At 39.6% G+C, this 22,037-nt stretch overlaps 1 protein-coding gene across 2 annotated transcripts in view; it reads right to left on the bottom strand.

Moving 5' to 3' along the window:
- The window catches only part of LOC134538715 (proton-coupled amino acid transporter-like protein CG1139), a 125,226-nt gene extending 109,383 nt beyond the window's left edge, over nt 1-15,843 (bottom strand). The window contains exon 1 of one of the 2 annotated variants that reach the window (XM_063380154.1): nt 15,720-15,843. The gene's annotated coding sequence lies outside the window, so the exon portion shown is untranslated. The remainder of the gene's footprint in view (nt 1-15,719) is intronic. The other variant, XM_063380153.1, reaches the window with a different exon arrangement.
- Between the last annotated feature and the right edge of the window lie 6,194 nt (nt 15,844-22,037).

Here is a 22,037-nt window from a genome sequence, read left to right as displayed (position 1 = left end):
AATGGAAAGTTTTAAACATCACGCCTTGGCAGTTGATGACACTATGAAAACAGCATCTGCAGCGACCCCGTTGAAGCTCATTCACGAACACAGAATTGAAGAAGGATATCCAAACCTGACCACAGCCCTTAAGATATTTCTACTCTTCCTGTAACAGTTTCTTCAGGCGAAAGAAGTTTCAGCAAATTGAAAATTTTAAAAAAATATTTAAGAAATAGTTTGAGGTAAGACAGACTGTCGAATTTGAGCATTTTTTTCCATAGAACACAAGAGAGCATCCACTATTTGCTATGATGATATCATCAAAATCTTTACTGCAAAAAGGTCTCGCAAGTTGAATTTGAATCTTTAAAAAAATTTATGACGACAATTTAATGAACAAGTCTAGTGATTATACGGACTCCTTTATGGACATAGTGGGTTCATGCATGGAAGGTACAGTAGCACAGAAACTGTTACATGTATAGGTATGGAAAATGCTTAAATAGCACAATTTTTCCGTGGGAGGCCCCCGGATCACCGCTTTATTGGTGTGGTATGAGCTAAAAAGAGGGCGGGGGGGGGGGGCGCATGAATCCATTCATGCCCTGGGTGCCAGAGACTCTAGTTGCGGCCCTGTCTACGGAACACCAGTCAACTGCGTATAGAGGACTGCGTGATCGAAGCAGACCAAGCAATGTTCCGTGAGATATAGGGAGTTGCGGCGCAGTAATTATTGTAACAGGGTGATCCGCAGCCAAGCTGTGATTGATCCGTGCGGCGGGCACGCCGTCATTCCTACATACGTGGACTGGAACCCAGAAGCCAAGAATTAGTTTTGAAATACCACTCAGCATTAGCTGTATCCGAACACAATTATAGGGATGCGTTCATAGCACACACATCCATACACCCCTTAGCAAAAGCAGCCACAAATTAAAGTACGCATTTCTAATAGATGGATAGTATCCCAATACTTTTACACCTAGCACCACCTGTTGACAGTTGGTCGTACTAAAGTGCACGTAGCTATTTTGAGTCGTGATATCTACGAATGTTCAGCAAAACGCAATTAACAACGACCGATTTAAAAAATAAAAACATTGTAGAGTTATTGCTATAAAGGTTAGCGATTAAAAAAATGTTATAAATCCTAAAATATTAAAAATACCTGTAAAGAGCACTAAATACCCTTGTGTGTTTAAGTTTGCCTTTCGGTTATTTTTATTTACGTTCTTATTTGTCTCTATTTGCGTTTATTACTTATGCCTAAAACGTTTTAAACCAATCTTTGCCAAAAATCTGAAGAAATATTGTATACAAACAAATTAAAACACGATTCTGAAGGAAATGGACGTAAGGGACGCATTAGGGGATGCGAGTGTTGCATCCCTAGAAATATTGAATTCAGTGGACGCATTGTGAGAATTAGGAAGCAACGCAAAGAGAGACTCGTCCACTTCTATGCACTTCTAGTGGATTCCTTAGCTAAGAAATCCATTATGCTAGTATATAGATGCAGCTATTGTTTTAAGCTGTAGGTGAAAAAAAAAAGAAGTTTATCATGTAAAAAGAGATATTTTCACAGGAAAATGATTTACCGTGGGACTTTTCGTAAAAACAGGGTGCATACAGGAAAAATGTTCATGTACTTTCTTTTCAATATATTCCTTTAGAAACCAGTTGCCAAGAAATAGTTTGTAATACTATTAAAAAAATATTATAATTTTTTACAACACATGGCTATGGTTTTATGAAAATTGACGCATAATTTTATATTGTAATTGATTTTTCATTCAAACAGATATTTTTTATACAATGGACTGATTACATTTCTAATTCTGTTAAAACCTATTTTCAGACTAACCGACTTCAGTTGATTGCACTAAAGTAACGGGAATTTCGTCTGCAATGTTTAAATTTTCTAAAATAAAAAAAAATAACGGGTTATCTAATAATAAACTCGAAACCAGGTAAAAATATATTGTTTAAAAAAAAAACTGTAGCTGTGATGGACTGGAGTTAGCGTGAATATTGGGAAAGAGGGAGAGTAGCAGGCAGGTAGCCTGGGTAACTCTGGAATTAAATGCTTCCTCAATCTGGGCGCAAACGTAAATTTGAAATGGGGATGATAAAGTGATACTAATTCCTAAATTATGCTTTCAGGAAAGCCTTTTTGTATTTTGTAGTTTTCTTCTTATTGCATGCATGTAGGCCTGAACCACCGTACCCCTTCCCCCTTCCCAAAGAACCATGTTTTTTTTGTCCCCGGGAACAAGCTTATTCCGAAGTCACGTGCCAGGTTGGTAACTCGTGGCAATGTTGACATCTGAACACATGCCCCCCTCGTGATAACATTATCGCGTGAATTGTCAGTTCCTGGTGCCTCATGCTCAGCAGGGCCCGTCTGCCAACGTCTCTCCGATTTGGAACGAAGTAATTTGAACTATCTTGGCTTTTGCTCTGCATTGCAGCAAGAATCGCCATGGTTGAGACATGAACTGAGAGCTAGAAGGTGGTAAGACTCTAAACATACTAAAAGGAGTCTTCTTTAGGCAGCCAACCACGAGAGGCTTCTTTCTCTTGGCTCAGGTGTCAGTTAATCAGGGGAGGAGTTTTCCTTCAGGCCCTCCCTTAATTGGCTGAACCTGAGCCAATAGGAATAGGCCTCTTATGACTGACAATTGAAGGACTCGTGTATGTGTGTGTATATATATGTGTGTGTGTGTGAAGAGGTTTACCTCTTATAGCTTTCAGCATATTTATCAACCTTAAAGATGCTTGCTTTAATGCATAGTGAAACGTCAGTATATTCTACTACTTCCAGGAGGATCACTCTAGAAAGCTAATGTATTTTTTATCATACGATGGCCACAAAAGCCCGCTCCTATACTAGCATTATTGAGACGCGCGTATGTCCAAAATAATGTTTGAGTACATAGAAAAATTTGTAGTATAGGTACTCGAGAGAGCTGTCGGGTTTGAGGCCAAGCGGCATGCCGCAAACCTTCAGTCGCCATTCGCGGCGCCGGTTCAGGCGGGGCGGCGGTCATTCATGCGTTCACTTCCGGCGGAGGGCGGTGGAGGAGAGCCCCGGGTAAGGTCGCGCGCGGGGACAATGGGGATTGTGTTGCGGCGCGCGGGACAGCCACGTGCGAGCGTCTTCTGAGATGCCCCGGCCCACCTGTCGCTCTTACCTGACATCGTCCGGTAGGATCAGAGTTCGGAACCCCAGCCCTGCTGTCTTCGGTCCAACACGGCAACCACTTATGTAAATAAATATACACATGTGTGATTTTATGCGAAATATTACGTTGCAGCAGAGTCCCCAGCGATGTTAAAAGAAATTTTCACACCTAGTTGTTGAGCAGTGGTAGTGTTATGTTCCTTCTGGGGAAAGGGCTTTGGGGCTGCGGACCGTGGAGCCGGACGCCATATTGCGTCAACCATCTTGGATTTGCGACGTCACTGTTGCACTTTCCGTTACGGCCGGCGGTCAAGGTCCAAATCAGATATGTTGGCCGTAATTAAATGTGCAACAGGTGACGTCACAAATCCAAAATTGGCGGCCGCTCCTCACTCCTCCAACTGTACCGGAATCGGCTTTTCCCATCTACTGATAACGTTCACATAGCGGTCATCCGGTCATTGACCGGTTCTACATTCCACAGCCCCAGGCCTTTTCCCAGAAGTAACATAATACTACCACTATTTTGGTGTGTTTTAAGTCAAGTAAAAATGCTGATAAATGTTTAAAAATTGATAATAGTTTGGTAAATAAGTCGAAACGATGGATATATTTTTAACATGTGATATATAAATCAACATATGCTCGCATTTGAGTATTTACAACTTTCAGAAATATTTTACTGCGTCGTTGAATAAATTTACATTAACAATGGACATGTTAATATGTACTACTCATAAATATATTTTTTTCTGTTTGCTTACATTTGATAATGAACAAAAAGTTATTTAAATGTCTTTAATTTACAACCTTTAATTATTCCATTCGGGCACAATAATAAATCATTAAGTAATGGAAATACAATTTTCATAGCCTAATGTAAATTAATTTTTTCTTCAGTATGAACGGCAAAATATATAAATATTTTGTACTTTTACAATGACGTTTGTATACACCTACAAATACGACGTACTGACAAAAATAAAATGATACACTGATAAATTTAATAATTGTATGTGTAATTTCATATAAGCATCCAAATTGTTATTTAAAATGTTAGTTATTGTGATAACAGATGAATACATTAATGAATTTTCACACGAAGCGTGTAATACATTTTGAGTTCATAGAAAAATTTCTTTACAATTACACACATTGTACTGGCATCTTTTTCTCGAAAATTAAAGACAAAAATGTGAAATTACTTAACCTTTGTATGTGCAACGAGGCAATTTTATTTCTACAGAGTGGTTTCCACTTTGTTCTCGGGAATCACTCGCGGCGGAATGCCTGACAGATCCTTGTCAAAGCACTCTCGAGATTCCTTCTGCTTGGATTCCTTTGCAGCGAGCGAAGGGGCGCAACGGTGAATATTTGTATCCTGACTCCGCGAGGACCATAGTTCAAATTCCAGTTCTCAGAGCCTGATGTCACATTCACACGACTTCCCGAATTCGCTCCATGAACATTCTTGGAAGATTCCGATCGCTTTCCCTATTGTCTCTGGGTTGTATTGCGTCTGCCCAGCCGTAGTGACCTTGTTATTGACAATAATCAAAACAAAATCACTAAACAGAATTTTCTTTTTGGTACTTTTACAAAAGATCCCTTTTAAAACTAGTTACCAAGAAGTGGTTTGTAATACTAGGCGAAAGTTATTGCACCTTTGTACAACACATGGCTAAAGTTAATTTTTTCATAAATGAAATACGTTTTTCGAGATAATACTGACTATTGTTATTTCTAAATATTTCAGATACAGACATGATACAAGCATAATTTTGTAAACCATGAAAAATATAATCGAATATTCAACTTTTGATTTGATTTAATTTGTTATTCTTACTTATGTGAGCAGATAATATTGGTAAGCTATTAAAAAAACTTTAACTATTAGAGGTACTGTACAACACAAAGCATAAATGCCTGGGTAAGAATCCGAAGCCAGTATTACTGCGAACACTATATTGTAGTGATGCATTTGTTTGATGTAAATGTACAAATATCGGCAATTGTTCATGAATATTTCTGTTTCATTTACAAAAAAAAATTACTGAGAAAACATCCAAGCCTTGTACGAATTTTTTATTTTATTTTATCAACTTATTTAATGTAGCAAAGTTAAGGCGTGCCGCCTTGTTTAACACTTAACCACTTACATGCTATACAATGAAATTTAAAGTTACAAAAAATGCATAACTAAGCTAACCTTAATAAAACACAATAAACAAGAACATGTTAACTTACAAAATACAATACAGACTAAATAAACAAACCAATTACTAGCAAGCCATGAAACATTATATATGGATATTAAGCTACGTGTTACTAATATCATAATTGATCCATTTTCAACAGTAAACAAAGGCCATAAATATATTTAAAAAAAATTAAAATAAATCTCATGCCAAATAAATTGTATACTAAAAAAATAATTCATAGTTAAACTTTAATATATAACAAAAAATTTAAATAACCACAAAAAAACACACATAGACACTGAGGGAATTACTTTTTTTTTCCAGGTGATGGTATGCACCATGTTTTATGGGACACCAAAAACAATGGTTAAATTGTAGTGATCGAACAGCGGGAACAGTTTCAAACGATCGTATTTTATGGGAGTGACTGGTTTTCAACGACGGAAATTCTAGTTCGTACTTTTCGACCGATATAAGGCGTGATCGAGCAGCATTTGCGCAATGCTTTTGGGTGTTGTTCTTTACTGCAACTCTTCAGAATAGACGACCAATTTTATATAGTTAGATTTCGCCGGAAAACATTCCTACATACCCACTTCAGCCCTAGAAGAAGAGTTTTTTTTTTTTACTTTACCAACGATGTGTACTCGAGTGTTTGTACCTGTCATTTAGAGCTGTCTGTCTACTCTACCGTCAGAAATCCCGTCCTAATTGCTACGTTAAATTATTTATTCAACCAGTTGTTTTTATTTGGAGTTGGTTTTTTTTTAAAGTGAAACTTCTAATGCGACTTCCAACATGGTTGCGTTAAACGTTTAACGCTACCATGGAGGGGGTATGAAAGCACTGTTGCGTTAAACGTTCAACGCTCCTGGGGAGGGGGAATAGAAAGATACAGAGCGAGAGTGAATGCGTGGCACTCGAATAAAGTTTGTCTTAAAGAAACAATATGAGTTCACTAAAAATCAATTTCTACCCCTTCCTATTTTCATTTCCACATTACGAAGTTTCACTTCTTCCGCGCGGAGGGACTCCACGCACTATTTTTTGTTTTGCTTGCTTGATTTATCCTCCGAGATTCCAAATGATATGGCGATGGTGAGGAAGAAGTGGCTTCAACTACGTCGCGGCTCGCCGTCTCCTGACGACTCCTAGCTCCGTGCCTCGACTGCCTTGACCTGGGGAAACACCAGTTCGTGTCCGAGTGCGCAGCAAACATGCTCACGTTGTTTCTGCATTGCACCCTCTCGTCCGAAGTACCTCTACACCCTGGGCCACCGAACGAAGTGTAGAGCTCCAGAAGGACATAGGCGATTTGAAAAATTGCTCATTATATCTAAGTGACGTCTCTTTACCCAAAAACATCCACGGAAATTTTGAGGTCGGAAAGGTACTTTGGTGCTTCACGTGATTAAAAAAAAAAAGCAAATTCCCACGTCCATGTCATATATAGGACACAGGAGTTTCTCTTATAATAAAGGAATAAAGGTGTAATCACACTTCATTATAAGTTTACTGTCTTGATTGTGACATTTAAGAGGTCATGTGAGGATATGGAGCAGTTTCCATTTTAGAAAGTGGTTGTGTTTTCATAATAATAATGATTCATACGCCATTAAATGTTACGTTCGCCTCAAGATTTGTAGTTACCCTGTGGACGACGAGAAGACTGCGCGCCAGTTTAGAGCCTGATCTTTGAGGCGATACCGCGCTAGAAGCACCAGCGTGTGTCGCTCTTATCATCACGCCTCGCTTACATAAATGCGCCCCTGGCTAACTGAACCCATTAAATATGCAACCAACGCAATGTTTTGAGAGAAGTCTGTAATTGTTTGTGTGGCATATAAGATGGAACATATTTCATGGCAACGTTAGTTCATTGTGGTGCTTTAGTGAATATGTCACCACACTAAACCTTAACGATCCGGTTTAGATTCCCGGCAGGGTCAAAGCCAAATTTTCCGCAACTAAGAAACGTGGTGAACGGTGCCTTAATCCTGTGGGATTTATCGGATTACTCCCTCTCCCCTCTTCAATGCATGGCATATAAGTGTTATTCAATGACGTGTTTGTATATTTAAATCTCGCAATCGCTCTGGTTACCAAAGCAAACCCTAGCTGCATAAGGGCTTATACCAGAAGCCTGAAAGTAAATCGATAGGAAGAATCGTAAAAAAGCCATCACGAAATGACAATTTTGTAGATAAATATGTTAATACACCAGCAAGATATTAGCATTAAACTTCATTGCAAACAAAAAAATTATCACTATCCATACAGGGACTGAGGTTAGGGGTAGTTCTCACTTAGACTTCAGTTATTATTGTGGCAAAGATTGCTCACATCAACTTCTTAATATCTTGCCTCCACACTATAAAAACAAACTGTACTTCTACAAAAGATCCCTTTTGGAAACCAGTTTCCAAGAAATAGTTTGTAATGGTTAAACTGTAACTTCGTACAACTTATTGCAATGGTTATTTTGCTTAAATGGAATACATATTTCGAGATAATACTGAGTATTATCTCACAAACGTTTGTGTGTATTTCACTCTACTGCAGCACGTTATAATGCTTTTGCCAAAGTTCAACTGGCCAAGGACCAGGCCCGGTCTGTGGGACCACGTGATCAACGTTTACAAAGATTGAGTTGTACATGCTGCCCTTCTCATGCTATGGCTTATTCGTTCCTCAGCAGGGACGTCGGAACGTTTTCATGAGTGAGAGGGGGGGGGGGGTGAAAATATGTATCACACTTACCTCAGACCTAGAGCGGGGGTTCCGGAGGCCCTCCCCCGGTAAAATTTGGAATTTTAGATGCAAAATTGTGCTATTTTATGAGTTACCGAACCAAAATATTAAATATACCATTCCAAGAATTTGATGACGTAGTATGTATTAAATACTACTCTGACAGTAGGTGTACTACAATTTAAATAAAACACCATCTAGGAATTTGCAATCATTTTACAGTATATTGACAATCATAAATTTGATTTTCTAATCAATGTGATCACCAATGAAACGTTTTTAGCTACTGGTTGAGAAAAATACTACTAGGACTAGGCAAAATGCTACTCTCGCCCCCCCCCCATGCATAACAGCACGGGGGCGACTCGCCCCTGCTGCCCCCCCTGTTCCTCAGACTTTCTCTCGAACAACAACCAGAAGTTGCTACACGAGATTCCAATCGCCAAGTGCCCACGGTCAAGTCAATGTCAAATTGTGTTTTTTCTTGTAATCGCACGCTGCAAGCTTCTAATAGTATAAACACTGTCTATCGTGGGAGTATATCGTGCAGTTTAAACGCAGGAAACATTAGCACACACTTCGCGCTAGCTAACTTGACCCTGACAAAATAAGATGCAGCAAGAACAAAACGTTCTTTGGGTTTGAACGCTAATATCCGCAATTTCGTTGTAAAATACGTTTCTGATGAAAATAACAATAAAGAAAAATTAAAATTTAGCAACTTATCGAACATTTACATTACACCGTTAGAACTTTTTTTTTTAGTTTTGCACTTTCAGAGTTATCTTACCTTGTCACTCGTTGTACGGCTAGATACTGTGAACTAAATACTGTCTAATGTTTGAGTACAATCCCGACTCATTGCAAGAACGGGAAGACCAATTCAACGTAGACAAAATAATAATGTTCATATCCTCCCCAAAATTGTTGTGTTATTGCGTTTTCATACAATTATCTTGGTTCTTGGGTGGTTTATAAGTTTGCAACACTCACTAATAAAATCATTAAATTATACACATAGATTCTTAAATTTTTGACGTTATATAAAAGGTACAATTATTTGTTATTTGTGAAAATGCCAGACAAGTTTATAGTTACATCACACTCCTTCGCGACTGCACATGCACTATTGATTAAATTTATGAATTTTTACTTCCTTAAGTATATTTCGCTGGGCGTAAAATCTTTCCAATATTAAAATTTAATTGTATTTGAAGATTTTAGAATTTTATCAGGCCATCCCTTAAAATTACCAAAGTTTAATAAACGAGACTTGATCCGAAGCATTCCAACGGAATATCTATGAATTTACAGGAATTATATTATGTAGTGAACTTTGTTAACGCCGTTTACAACGATATAACTGTAGTGACACCCAGAGGTAGTGTTCACATGGATAAGGGGTGGCAGCGGAAATTCGCCCGCACGGCCCAAGAGTTCAGTGCGTGGGATTAACTGACACTTCACCTCTGGATAAAGTGCTTGTATGTTGTGTACCACCATTATTTTGACCTATATGCACGCTATAATCACCAAAAAAATTATAATTACCAGAAAGTTTTCCTTAAAATATTGTTTACACGTTTTAATGTTTATCAACCCCTTTTCATAGTCACAGTTTTGCAAGAGCAAGAGAGCCAGCAGGCCTCCACTGTGATGGGCTTCTGTATTCCACCTGAGTCTCAACCCTTACCCCCCTCCAACCACGCCAATGGTGACAGTGCTTAGAGTCTTAAACGTGCACGAAGCAGTGTGACTGCATCGCGTTTAAGGATGCACCGCCTTTAAGCGAAGTTTACGAACTTCGCAAGAAGCACAAGACGCAGGAATCACATTACAGAGTACCGGTTTATAAACTACGCTAAGGTGCAATAACGCAACGCTAGTATTGTTCATCTTCCAACTTTCTTGCGTTTTAGCTTGCGTTTTCGACGGTCATTTTTAAATGGAAGTGCTCCGGATTCTTTCAAAGATGCAAGCGTCATGCGCATAAAAACCCACGATATTATTTTTATTATATGCATCATGTTTACGCTTGTCATTTCATACCTATAGCGAAAGAAAATAACTTTTTGAAATAAAATCATTGACCATTTCTTTCGTTTTGAATTTTTTAAAAAAAGGAAGTGCGGTGTAGGAATATGACTTCTCTTGTTTCCAAATTTCAATTTGTAGTATTGGTGACGTCTTCCGACTTGTTTTGCTTCATAAACGTTGGCTACGTGTTGCGCTGTTGCGTCATTGCGGTACTTGCGTCGCTTATAAACACAGCCTTAGGCTGCGTTTATGAGCTTCGCCTTAACGCTACACGCAACAATTGCAATTTAAAAAAATAATGAAAGCCGAATAACGTCACTAAAACTTCAGCTTAAAACTGCACAAACGTAAAAACATTTTTTCTTGGATATTCTCTTTCTAACCAACCCCCCCCCCCCCGAATACGTGTGTAAATTTTATCAATTTGATTTAATAGTGTCATTTGCTTCCACTGTGCGATATTTTTAGTATGTGAAAACCTATTGTTTATGCGGCTTGCGTTTCTTGTGTAGTTTATAAACCCACGGAAACTGAGGTGAATCTCACGGAACATTTCAATATCGCATTTAAGGTTAGAAATGTTAATTTTAAAGATCTTTATCCTTTTTGAGATTATAGCACGGGAAAAAGTTACAGGTATTAAAATAACCAATGAGATGTAATAGAGCACTAGATACTCTTGTACGTGAAATAATTTTTAACGTATTCAGAACATAAACTATCATGGCTATCATCGCAGCCGAATGCTGGGCTTCTATTGGCCGCACGGAGCGACGTAAACGGCAGAGCTCAGCATTGCCGAACTGATACGTACGTGTCCGTCTCCGTCTGCGCGCTGTTGCAGAAACTATGTCACGTGAGATGCGTCTCCATTCACTGTGGAACGGGCCTCATCGCTACCTTGTTTCCCTCGAGAGATAACAGAGGGGAATCCTTCTTTTCACAGACAAGAGACCCAAACCTCCGATCGTGTATCTTCGGTTTTTTTTTGGTTCATTGTAAATTAATATGGCGGTGTTGATAAAAGGATACTAATGGTCAATTAGGTTAGGCTAGCTACATTATAAATACTTTAAAACATTGTGGATGGTAGATTTGGTTAGGATAGCTACATAAAAGATACGGAAAAAAGCATGAACTTCGGGTTTTGGCTCTCTCGTCTGTGAAAAGAAGGCTTCCCATAACAGCGAAAGGGAAACCAATGATTCATTGACCCCGGGTCAGTCACTCGAATAATTAGCGTTCTTCCTTTATTTGCTGTACAAGTAAAAAATTTAGGTTAGAGCAGGTGTGTTTCATAAATAAAATTCTCGCAAAAAAAATTACTTTATTTTATTTTTCCATTATAAAATGTTTGGTTTAACTCACGTCTAGGTGATCGTAAATAAAATGAAACGTTGATTGGGTGACATCAGTGACATTAAAAAAACCTGTAAAATCGTGAAAATGTATTTTTCCTTATCCAAAATTAATCTTAGTGTGTCAGGGAGGGTGTTTCAGGTTTCAAGCCTATACACCTTAAACGTGTTCATTTTGGGTTTAGACCATGAGTGAAAGTTCGCGTGCATCTTGTGCTACTCGGATTTTTGGCCAGTCATGACGGGATTCATGTAATGGCTGACGCCCACGATTCTGTGCCGTAGCTAAAGCCAGCTACTGCGGCCCAGGTAAGACCTGCGCGGACTCATGTAGCAATGGCGGGGAACGATCCACATGCATTAAAACCAAGCAAGGTCACTCCTAGATAAAAGGGGAAAGGTTCATTTGGGAAGAGAGTTGAACCTGCGTGCTTTGTACCGTTCTGAACCAGCAGTTTTATAAGTTAAAGGTGCTTGCTGCACTTCGCAATGTACAACTCAGTTATCTAAGTTTTCTCACCAGTCAGCAACGGCCGAACTGGGGTCTGCACCGTGTTTCACGTCGCGCCCTGGGTGGTCAGACAAGCCGGCCAATCACAACGCGTCTACGGAGGTCTCTGTTGAAGAAACGTAATCGGCAACGAATATTTACGGGGGAAAAAGTCTGGATCAATTTCGCCAAGAGAATAAGAGGATTTCTACTTACTGCACTTTGATCATAAAATTTCTTAGCAGTCCTGATGTTAAATTGATACTAAGTATAGTTTTATCACAACCTCGACGACCTTAAAGATCGAGCGGAGAACTTCGGATATACTCGGGAATGATCGGAGGTCAATGAAAATTAGGCGTCCCGTGGGTGGGCCTCCCGGACAGCTGATACGGCGCTCGCCTGCTTTTAAGGCCCTTCCACACGGTCGAAGTTTTAGTTGATTCGATTCACTGAATACAATTCCCACGAGCTTTTGTGTGGTTATAGAAAGGCATATCACGCACTTATCCAGTTTCATTCAGAAGTTTTCGTAACGTTTTATTTAATTAACTTTGGTGTAAACTGTTATAAAATTTATTCGTGGATCATTGAAATTAGTTTGTTGCTTTTTAAACGAGCATATATTTTGGTTGAAAATGTTGATTATTTTAACCAAAAATACTTTCCAAACATAAACAAATATATTTAGAAAGTTTTTGGTCCCAAACGAGTGTAGTAAAGGCAATTATGAATAAAAAACTAAGTCTGAAAAATTTCTTTCAAGAAATTTTATAACATTTGCGAATGAAAAATTTGTTTGTGTTTCTTGAACGACAAGATGGCAGCTACTTATTTTTAAATTATTTTTAATTATTACTATAACACATATAATTATTATTTACCGTATCTTTGTTTATAGTGAACATATTATCTTTAGTCATAATCGTGTTACATGAATAAAGAAATACAATTATGCCTCCAATGAATATTAGGAACAGGATATATGAATATTAGAATCTTATTCTGGTGATTCTTGTGATGATGTGATGATGGTTGTTTGGTTAATTGCTACAGGGATTGAATTTAAGAAGAGTGCGGTTTGAAGCCAAATTTGATCGCGCGCGAAGGGCCTTTAGACTGTGATGTGAATGCACAGCTGTGCAACATATCGCCCAGTATATTGATAACGCAAAGTGATTATAAAGATGTCCGCGTAAACTTTAATGTGAATCGTTCTTCACTTTTTGGCATAGGGCTCCTTTTCGCAAGCCAATTTGGTTGTTTCATTACTTTGGTTGAAGGGCTATTCCTGTTAATTCATCTGAATAGATCTCACGCATTTTACTTTGTCACAAGGAGTTTATCTGCCAAATGTATTTAATAGCGGTAAAAAAAGCGAGTTGTTATTCGTTGTAAAAACTTACTGACACTTCAATCTCCAAAACTTTGTGATGAAACAAAAAAAAATTGCATGAGAGCTCTCGAGATGAATTACCAGGAACAACCCTTAAAATAATAGTTATGACAAAACAAATTTAAAAACTAACTTTACACGTGATACCTAGTGTTTAAAGGCCACTCTTAGTCTAATGGTGTGCTGATTTAAAAAAATAAACCACGCTGTTTAAAAACTGCTCAAGATATCCGAATGAGTGAGGCATGTGCACGGAAAAAAATTTACCAGAATGCGCTGCGAGCGGAAATGTTGTTCCGCTTCCGTATTTCGTTTTCGAACTGTATCTTTCTATAAGAGTGAAAATGGTTAAAACACGTGTTTTCGGATAAATGTTTATGCGTGACACACCCGGTGGAGACTCCTGAAGACAGTCAAGGGACTTACATTGCAAGGGTATTTTCGTTTCACCGACGAATGATTGTGTTCACCACTCACGTTTCAAAACGAGAAGGCTGTGCGCTAGATCAGAGCCTCACCAACCCAGATACACCCCTGACTGGGCGGGCCCCCTAAGGTGGACAGCTGAGCAGGTCGCCAGGCGTTGATGCCCCCGTCCACCCGGGCACACACACGGTGCGCAGAGCTTCAGGAAAAAACAACGCGATTTCAAAATTGCTCAAGACATCCGAGTGGCGTCTGCTTACGATAAGCATTTAACTGTTTGAAGTAGCTCGGCTTCTGGGTTGTAGCCGTGTCCTTGGCGAATAATTCACCGACGTTTATGTCGACATTACAGTCCCCATCATCAGGGAGCAGTTGAGTAGGTAACTGCTCCCTGATGATGGCGATTGCAATGTCGACCGAAACGTCGGTGAATTATTCGCCAAGGACGCGGCTACAACCCAGAAGCCAAGTTACTTCAGATAATGGCCGTGAAAGCCTGCGAATATTATCTTTTAACAGTTTACTGAGACCGAAAAGTACTTTTTATTTTGGATTAGGTTTTTAAAAAGTATTTTTGGAGGGGTAAAATGGCTAAAACTAATGTTTTCAGAGTAATTTTTAGGCGTAAAACAACCGGTACAGAGTCTTGAAAGCACTTAAGGGACTTACATTACACCTTTATCTTCATTTCTCCGAAATATAATGTTACAGTCCGCTCAAATTTCACAGTTGTCATATGTTGGCGAGAAGACTTCGTGCAAGCACACAGCCTTGCACTTAGAGGCTATATATACCGCGCTGGAAATACCATCGAGCGTCGCGCTTATCATCTCTCCTATCACTCATTAAACGCTGACGAGGTGGGCCCATTAAGACGACATTTGCAAACAGTTTAGGATTATTTTTAAAGTGTCTGATTACGAATAGCATTTACGGGGCATCGCACCTGTCTGCAAGTTTAGTTCCGTGGTTTCGTCTATTCACTGTCCCTCTCAGGACACTGAATATGGCTGAAACTGTTGTTTTCGCTCACGTTTCTGGGTATGAGAAATTCTACGCATGGTACAAGGAAGTGTAAGCAGAATTTATCTTTAATATTCAACCTTGAAACCATAAGGTCAAGTGCTAAGGTTCCTTATAGGCGCGTTACGTAGGGGCGAAGAGGCGTTTTATGCGCGAGCAAGTGTCGCCCTTAGTGAACCCGTACTCGCGGAGCTCGTGAGCCCACGCTGTTCAATTCACGAAGAACGCTGTTAGCTTACCACTGTCCAGGGATCTTCTGAATTTACTGCTACATTCGTAAATTTCGTACACTGATTTCACTTTCTTCAAAATCGAATCCAAAATAATATTCTCGGTACACCAGCAAAACATTCAAAAATTTGTTAAGTCTTTGTTTAGAAAGAAATGTACAACGGGTAAAGTCAAACACTGCGTTGGTTTCTACGAAGGTTCGGTTACTTGAAATTATGAATAACTCACGTGTTGGGGCATGCATATTTCGCGAAAAGATTCCAAGACTAGCTGAAAGTTGAAACACCGTAGCATCGTAAGTTATGTGTCTCGTGAACGGGCGAGTTTCTTCCAGGCCAATATCGATTGTTACAACACCCATCACAGCGAGTCAGTGCGGAAGCAAACGCGTCCTGGGTGGCTCAGGTCAAACAAGGCGACGACTTCTCTCGCGGACGGCCGCCGATCACAAGGAAGAAACCGATGGTGCGGGTATAACCTGTTGCAGTCCAATGGGCGTTCAGATTTATTCGCGAAAAATGCCTGCCCCCACCCATGTGAGTTGAATTGTTGGTTGTCAAGGCCGTGGATTGGCTGCAGTGTCCGACAGTGTGGCCAGACGGCCACGTGGACGGACCAGCAGCTGGGAGCTGGGACTCACCTGTTCTGCGCGTGGTTGCAGCAAGAGAGAGAGAGAGAGAGAGAGAGAGTGGCGCGAGGTTTGCAAGTCGACCCCCGGCGCCTCGACGCACCACACTGACGCCGCTCCAAGTGCCTGCCTCGTCGCGGAGACCGCTTGAGCGGGGGGAGGGGGGAACCCCGTTTCGTTTTCCCCGCGCGCCGATTTCTAACCACGGCGGTCCAATGGCGGGCCGACCTCTCTCTCCCCCTCCTTCCCTTCACTCCTCTTTCACGACCAGATTTGTTCCTACCCTTCCTTCACTTTAATTTTTTTTTTGACGTGACAACGTCTAATAAATCGATGAACGCCGGCTGCACGCACGAAAAAGTGTCCCGCAACGCACATTGTCCCGTTACGCTGTGTCCCGTTACGCTCGTTGTACGCTTGCGCCGCATCTATATCTCTTCCACTCGATTGGAACAACCGTCGATTTTACTTTTTCGAGGCACATCAAACTTGAAACACTCCCATTCGTTTCCTACTTTTCCTATCATCGTCCTATCCTTAACAGAATAACACAGATTGGACGACGTTAAATATCGAACATGTATAAAAGTTATAATTAAAATAATCTCTTTGATAAAGTAGATAATAAACATATTTGAATTAATGAGTGCAAATAAAAGTAAATTTATCAATTAAAATGTGGATTTCATTTCACTCCTTCTTTGTATCCATATAAAATAGTGATAATTCAATAATAATGATTCAATTTTATTCATAAAAGTATGCAATCATTTCATCAATGTTTTGTTATGACGTTGTCACGTTAAACTATCGTCCGTAAACCGACTTTACAGACAAACAATTTTTTTTGTTTGTAAATGGAACAGAAATATTCATGTAATATTACATATGTTTGTAGAGTTGTGCATTTACACGTAAACAACTGTACCACTAGAAAACAATGTACGCAGTAACACTGGGTTAGGAATCTTGTCGCAGTACCTCTAGTAGTTAAAGTTATTGGTAAACCCTTCCCTGAATAGCGTTCCATAGCAAAACTAAATAAACTCCGATTTTTGAATATTAGATTATATTTTTACATGTTTAAAAAAATTGTGCTTCAATGAAACATAAATTAAAATATGAGATTATACGCCAAATTTTCGTAAGATATTATCCGGAAAAAAATCGTATTTTAAATATATGCAGAAATAATCATAGCAATATGTTGTACAAAGTTACAATATCTTTCTTGTGGCATTGCAAGCTATTTCTTGGCAACTGGTTTTTAAATGGTATCTTTTGTAAGAGTACAGAAAATTGTTTTGTCGATGTAAAGTCCGTTCCACAGTCACGAAAAGTAAAAACGGAAGGTGATAAACCACCCGCCAGATATTTATGTTTCACCATTCGTCCGCCACTTAAAATGAGGTTGAATTTCACGTTTACAAAAAATAATTATAATTTAAAAATTTTGAGTTCTAAGTACATAAAAAACTGTCGGCTCTGCATTCGTGATAAAAATAAACTAAAAAGTTATGTATGATAGAAATACTAGATTTTCTTGTAATTGAAACATTTTATTTGCATATTTAAACGTTCACAAATATGGCTACCATGGTGGCCAAATACTCGGCTTCTATTGGTCACACGGTGAGACGTAAACGGAAGAGCTCAGCATTGCTAAGCCATTGTTAGAGACCCGGAAAATTCGCGGGTTCATTTCGTGTTATGCTAAAATTCAAATAATTATACCTTAGTGTTGCTTCTGTCATTGGTTCACTGTTAATCTGGAGGACTGAGGGCCAATTAGAGACCCTCACGCATAGAAGTGTCGAATCACAGGCCACCCAGTCGAGACGACTCACAAGTCAGCAGCCAATGAACAGTTGGCATTTGCCTGAGTGTGAAGAGAATATTGGAGTCTATCCTGGATGTCATTGAACCCGCGAATTTTCCGGGTCTCTAGCCATTGTAGAAACTCTGTTCCATGAGATACTTCTCCGTTTAACGTATCTCTTTCCGCTTGGGTGTCACTGTAGAATAAGCTTAAGCCAGGGTTTATGAACTTTGCGAGAAACGCTAAGAGCTTAATTATGATGTATTGTTGTTTTTTACAAAAAAATGTTCAAAATACGTTATAATTTGATTTCAAAGCGTCATCTGCTTTCAGTGTGTGGTAGTCCATCGAGTGAAAATGATAATAGAACCCTTATAAAATATTTATGCAGAAAAGCATTCCGAAACATAAAAATTGAAAATTGTTTAATTGGCCAATACTTGAGATTCGTTTTATATTTTGGGTCCTTCTTGAATTATAAACAAGTATATGGTCACTTCGCTATTTAACTGTTTTGAAACTAGAGTTTCTTTTGTCGTTTCTCTTATTCGGTGGTTTATAAAATGAGTTTAATAAGACATTGTGTTTCCCCTCCACAGGTACATACTTCATGCCAAATTATTTGACCTTCACCATTTTTTTACCCCTAAAATACGTTTTAAATGCAAAACTGTTGAAAAACTGACAATAATTGGTTTTTGCTATAAAATTGTTAAAACTGCTCAATTTTTAATTTAGTGGAATATTTTTAGAAGATTTGTAATGAAACTCCACTGATTTTCGGCAAATTTAAACAGATCTGTCTTGGTTTTTGTTTTTACTCTTCATGAAAATCCAAGAAAAATAGTACTTACACTTAAACTTATAAAATAAACAAAAAAAATTACTCCAATAAAAACCAATTTCTATTCATCCCGCAATGCTGCAGCACAGTCCAGCTGCGCAGTCAATCAACTAGGCATGAGTCGAGCGACAATAAGCATATTTCTGCTTCTTGCAAGGAATTGGCTTTGAAAAATTAAACGTGGTATGGAAAAAAAGATATTAAAAAACAAAGGTTCACAGAAATTTTACTTCTTCTTTAAGTGCTAGTTTTATCTTATGTTACAATATTCGTAAGCGTTTTAAATATTCTGATGAATTCTGGTAAATTGACGGAAATTTAAACGAAGAAGCAACCTCAATAAACGAAGAATTCTTCCTAGTCCCACACAACTGGAATTCGCAGACACGACGACGGATTTCAACATAGAGTTCTGTTTTACCGTAGAAATCAGGATAAAACTGTCAAGAAAGACAGGATGATTATTTTGTAGCAATGACCATAACCCAGGATCGTTCTTGTAAGTTCATATTCGAAGTAAATTCAGTGGCCGCGAGTTTGCTTGATGTGTGTAAATTTACAAAGATACATGGATATCTGTAACCAGAGATATTCGCAAATTTACGATGAAAATATAAGTATAACAGCGTTGTAGCACTTTCGTGTCAAATGAAAGACTGCCCGAAGAACCGAAAATATTAACTGTATGTATTTTGCCTGGGAAATAGAAAAAAGGAGAAAATCTATTCTTATCTTTAATAATAGATGCATAAAGTACGGTTTTTCATCGATGACAAAGGTCTTCTGATCACGTGGTCAGTAGTAACGCGACTATTCCACTACTTCCGTGAATTATATTTGTTATACTTGTGTGCTGTATATTATTTATTCTATGAACCCACCATTCATTCATTAGGTTATTTTTTTGTAAAATTAAGAACAACTGGTTTAAAAATTTTAGCATTTAAAATAGCAAACATATTTTTTTTTAATTTTCCAAATTGTTAGTATGTTATGTTACTTCGTTTTAATTCTATTTATGTACTGTGCCGGAAATTAGGCATTTCGTCACTTTTTTTTAATTTTTTCTATAATTTTAAAATTTTTTGGGGTTTCCATTTTTTTAAATTTATCTGGTGGTTAATGGGGGTGATTTACTTTTTGTTAGGCGGGTGTACGCCACCGATTTAAACTTTGTGCCAGTGGACCGAAGCCCCTTCCCAGGGGGCCAATCTGATATTTTGCTGTCTAATGTGGACATGGTCAGCCCGGTTGAAATTTCTCTCGCCTGCAGTCACGCCCCGAGTTTGTAATTTTAATTCCCTGCATGACCAAAACTGCTTTGAGCAGCTCCTGGGCTGCAAGCTGCTACCTTGTAGAGGCCTGCTGAGAAAAGCATGTCTCGTCACGAAGCAGTCTCCAGTGGAGCTGCGTTCCCACCTTAGTGGCTATTTCTGCCCCCCCTTCCTCTCTCTCCTCCTCACTTTAGTTCTGAGAAATTAAGCTAAGAGCAGTGACCGGACGGGACGATGACCTGATGCAAAAACCTTCTCCCGGGTCCGACAGACACATCCCTGACATCTAGCGGCAAAAAAAAGTAACCGCGGGCCTGGTCGCCAGCGTGCAGAGCTTACCCTCATGACACCTGGTGGCAAGTCTGCTCACCACCTCAAGTAGTTCCCCCTTACGCCGCTAGAAGGCAGCGTCGCGGTGCCATAAGGCACTATGCTTTCCTCTCGCGGCCCGGAGAAGTCGATTGTTCTTTGTTTTCGTTTCGGTCCGGTAGAGAGCGCGCATGTCGTGTTGTTGCCACGACCGCCTCGGACTCCTTCGGAAATGTTCGGCTTAGAACCGAACCTACCCCCTCCTTTGACCCGGGGCCTTACCGCCCGATTTAATTAGGGGTTTTGGCCGATTGCGGGGACTCAGCCCTCTGACCTCGGCTACTGACCTCGTCTCATCTACGTCCTCTGCGATAAGAGGCTTTTTGCGGGAACGGTGATTTTCGCGTGCACGAAAATGTAGTCAGTTTGCTTAAGAGATGTGATCCCGTTTGTACAGTAGCCAGGCAGAGGTAGTTTTTAGAAAAGTCATGCGTAGTTAAATTTTTATTTCTTCTTATTTAATTCTAAAAATTCCGGTTTCGTCCGCGCATCCTGATTTCTCGGTCCGCGGCATCCTGATGTCGGCGCGAGACACCTAGTGAGCTCCGAACTCTACACCCTGGTTGGTGAGTAATTTTTTTTTCTTTTCCCCCCCCCCCCCCCATTCCCGTTTGTTGGCCTTTTGCGCCGACGGTATAGGACTGTCTGGAAGCAAGTCTAATTCGTTTTGGATTTGATTTGGGTTTCAGACAGGGTCGAAGTGCTGGAGAGAGAAATTGCTCCCAGCTCGTGGTCCTGCACCTCCACTGCGGGTCACGTTAGAAGAGAGGTTTCCGCGACCCGACGTTATTTTTTGAAGACCCGGGTGGTAATGTGAAATCAACTTCCCCCCCCCCCCACCTTCTAGCTACGAACTACATTAATCGAATGAATAGCCTACCAGCGAACAGTGCTTTCCTCAAGAATATGTAGAGTCAATAAAACTAATCATCGATGTAATAATTGGACAAATCAAATTTGGTGCAATTTTTAAATTTTAATTATGTACTTAATAATTTTTGCTAAGGTGTAACATGTACTGTTTTAATTACTCCTGGGGCGCCCCCTTTAACTTTGTTATTTACTAAGATTTTTATTGTCAGGTTTGAATAATACGAACACAAAATTCCTTAATAATAAAACAGGGAACATATAGACCAAGCTACTTGTGTAGTGTTAATTTATTTATGATATACCTTGTTCCCTTAAAAGATCCACCAGCTCCCCAGTTGCTTGTGTCAGGGAGTTCCAAATTATCTTGTTCTCCACCTCGTGCCACCTCTGGTCAATAACTTAATTGTCTCATTTTTCTTACCCAGCAGTTTCCACGGCTCTTTTTTTAATTAATTTAAAATAATTCAACTTTGTGTCTCGAGGGGCGTTTCAATTGGTAGCAGAGCATGGTTTGGTCTATAGGCATACCTAAACCGAGTAGGCTACTCAAAACATTCGGTTGGAGTGGTTTAACCGCCTGCAGCAGCGTAATGAAGCCTTGCCAAATTACGTGGCTGACATACGCGAAGCCAACCAGGTACTCAGGTTAAAGGTTTCCGAGAGAGAGGTCGTGAGTACGATTCTAGACGGTTTGAACCCAGCGGAGCGCTCGCGCTCAGTGTTCCAGGCACGCCCCCAAAATTATGCTGAGCTAGACAAACTTTGCGTACACGCCACAAACATAGAATACGCTGATTTTCAGCGAAATAAACAAGCCACATTCGCTAGTCAACAAGGTAGCAGCGCGGGAACGGAGCGCAGTAATTCGCAACATAAGAATGCAGCACAGAAACATCAGGGCAATACATTTTTCTCTTCAAGGCCACAAGGGAGATATCAACAAAATGCACATTGTACTTTATGTAAAAGAGACGGACATTCCCTGTCCCAGTGTTACCACAAAAACAACAAACAAAATGGCGACACTCCAAAAAACGCATAACGCGGTGGCCTGAACAACCTTATTCAGGGCCACCGAAAAATTCAAGTGTTAAAAATTTTTCTTATAAGTGGGAAGTTCAACTTGCGCCAAGTAATGGCCGTACACAAGA

The sequence above is a fragment of the Bacillus rossius genome, chromosome 14, assembly GCF_032445375.1.
Source record: "Bacillus rossius redtenbacheri isolate Brsri chromosome 14, Brsri_v3, whole genome shotgun sequence".
Taxonomy (NCBI): Eukaryota; Metazoa; Arthropoda; class Insecta; order Phasmatodea; family Bacillidae; genus Bacillus; species Bacillus rossius.
The sequence above is the reverse complement of the archived record's forward strand: the minus strand, read 5'-3'. Positions and strand labels throughout refer to the sequence as shown.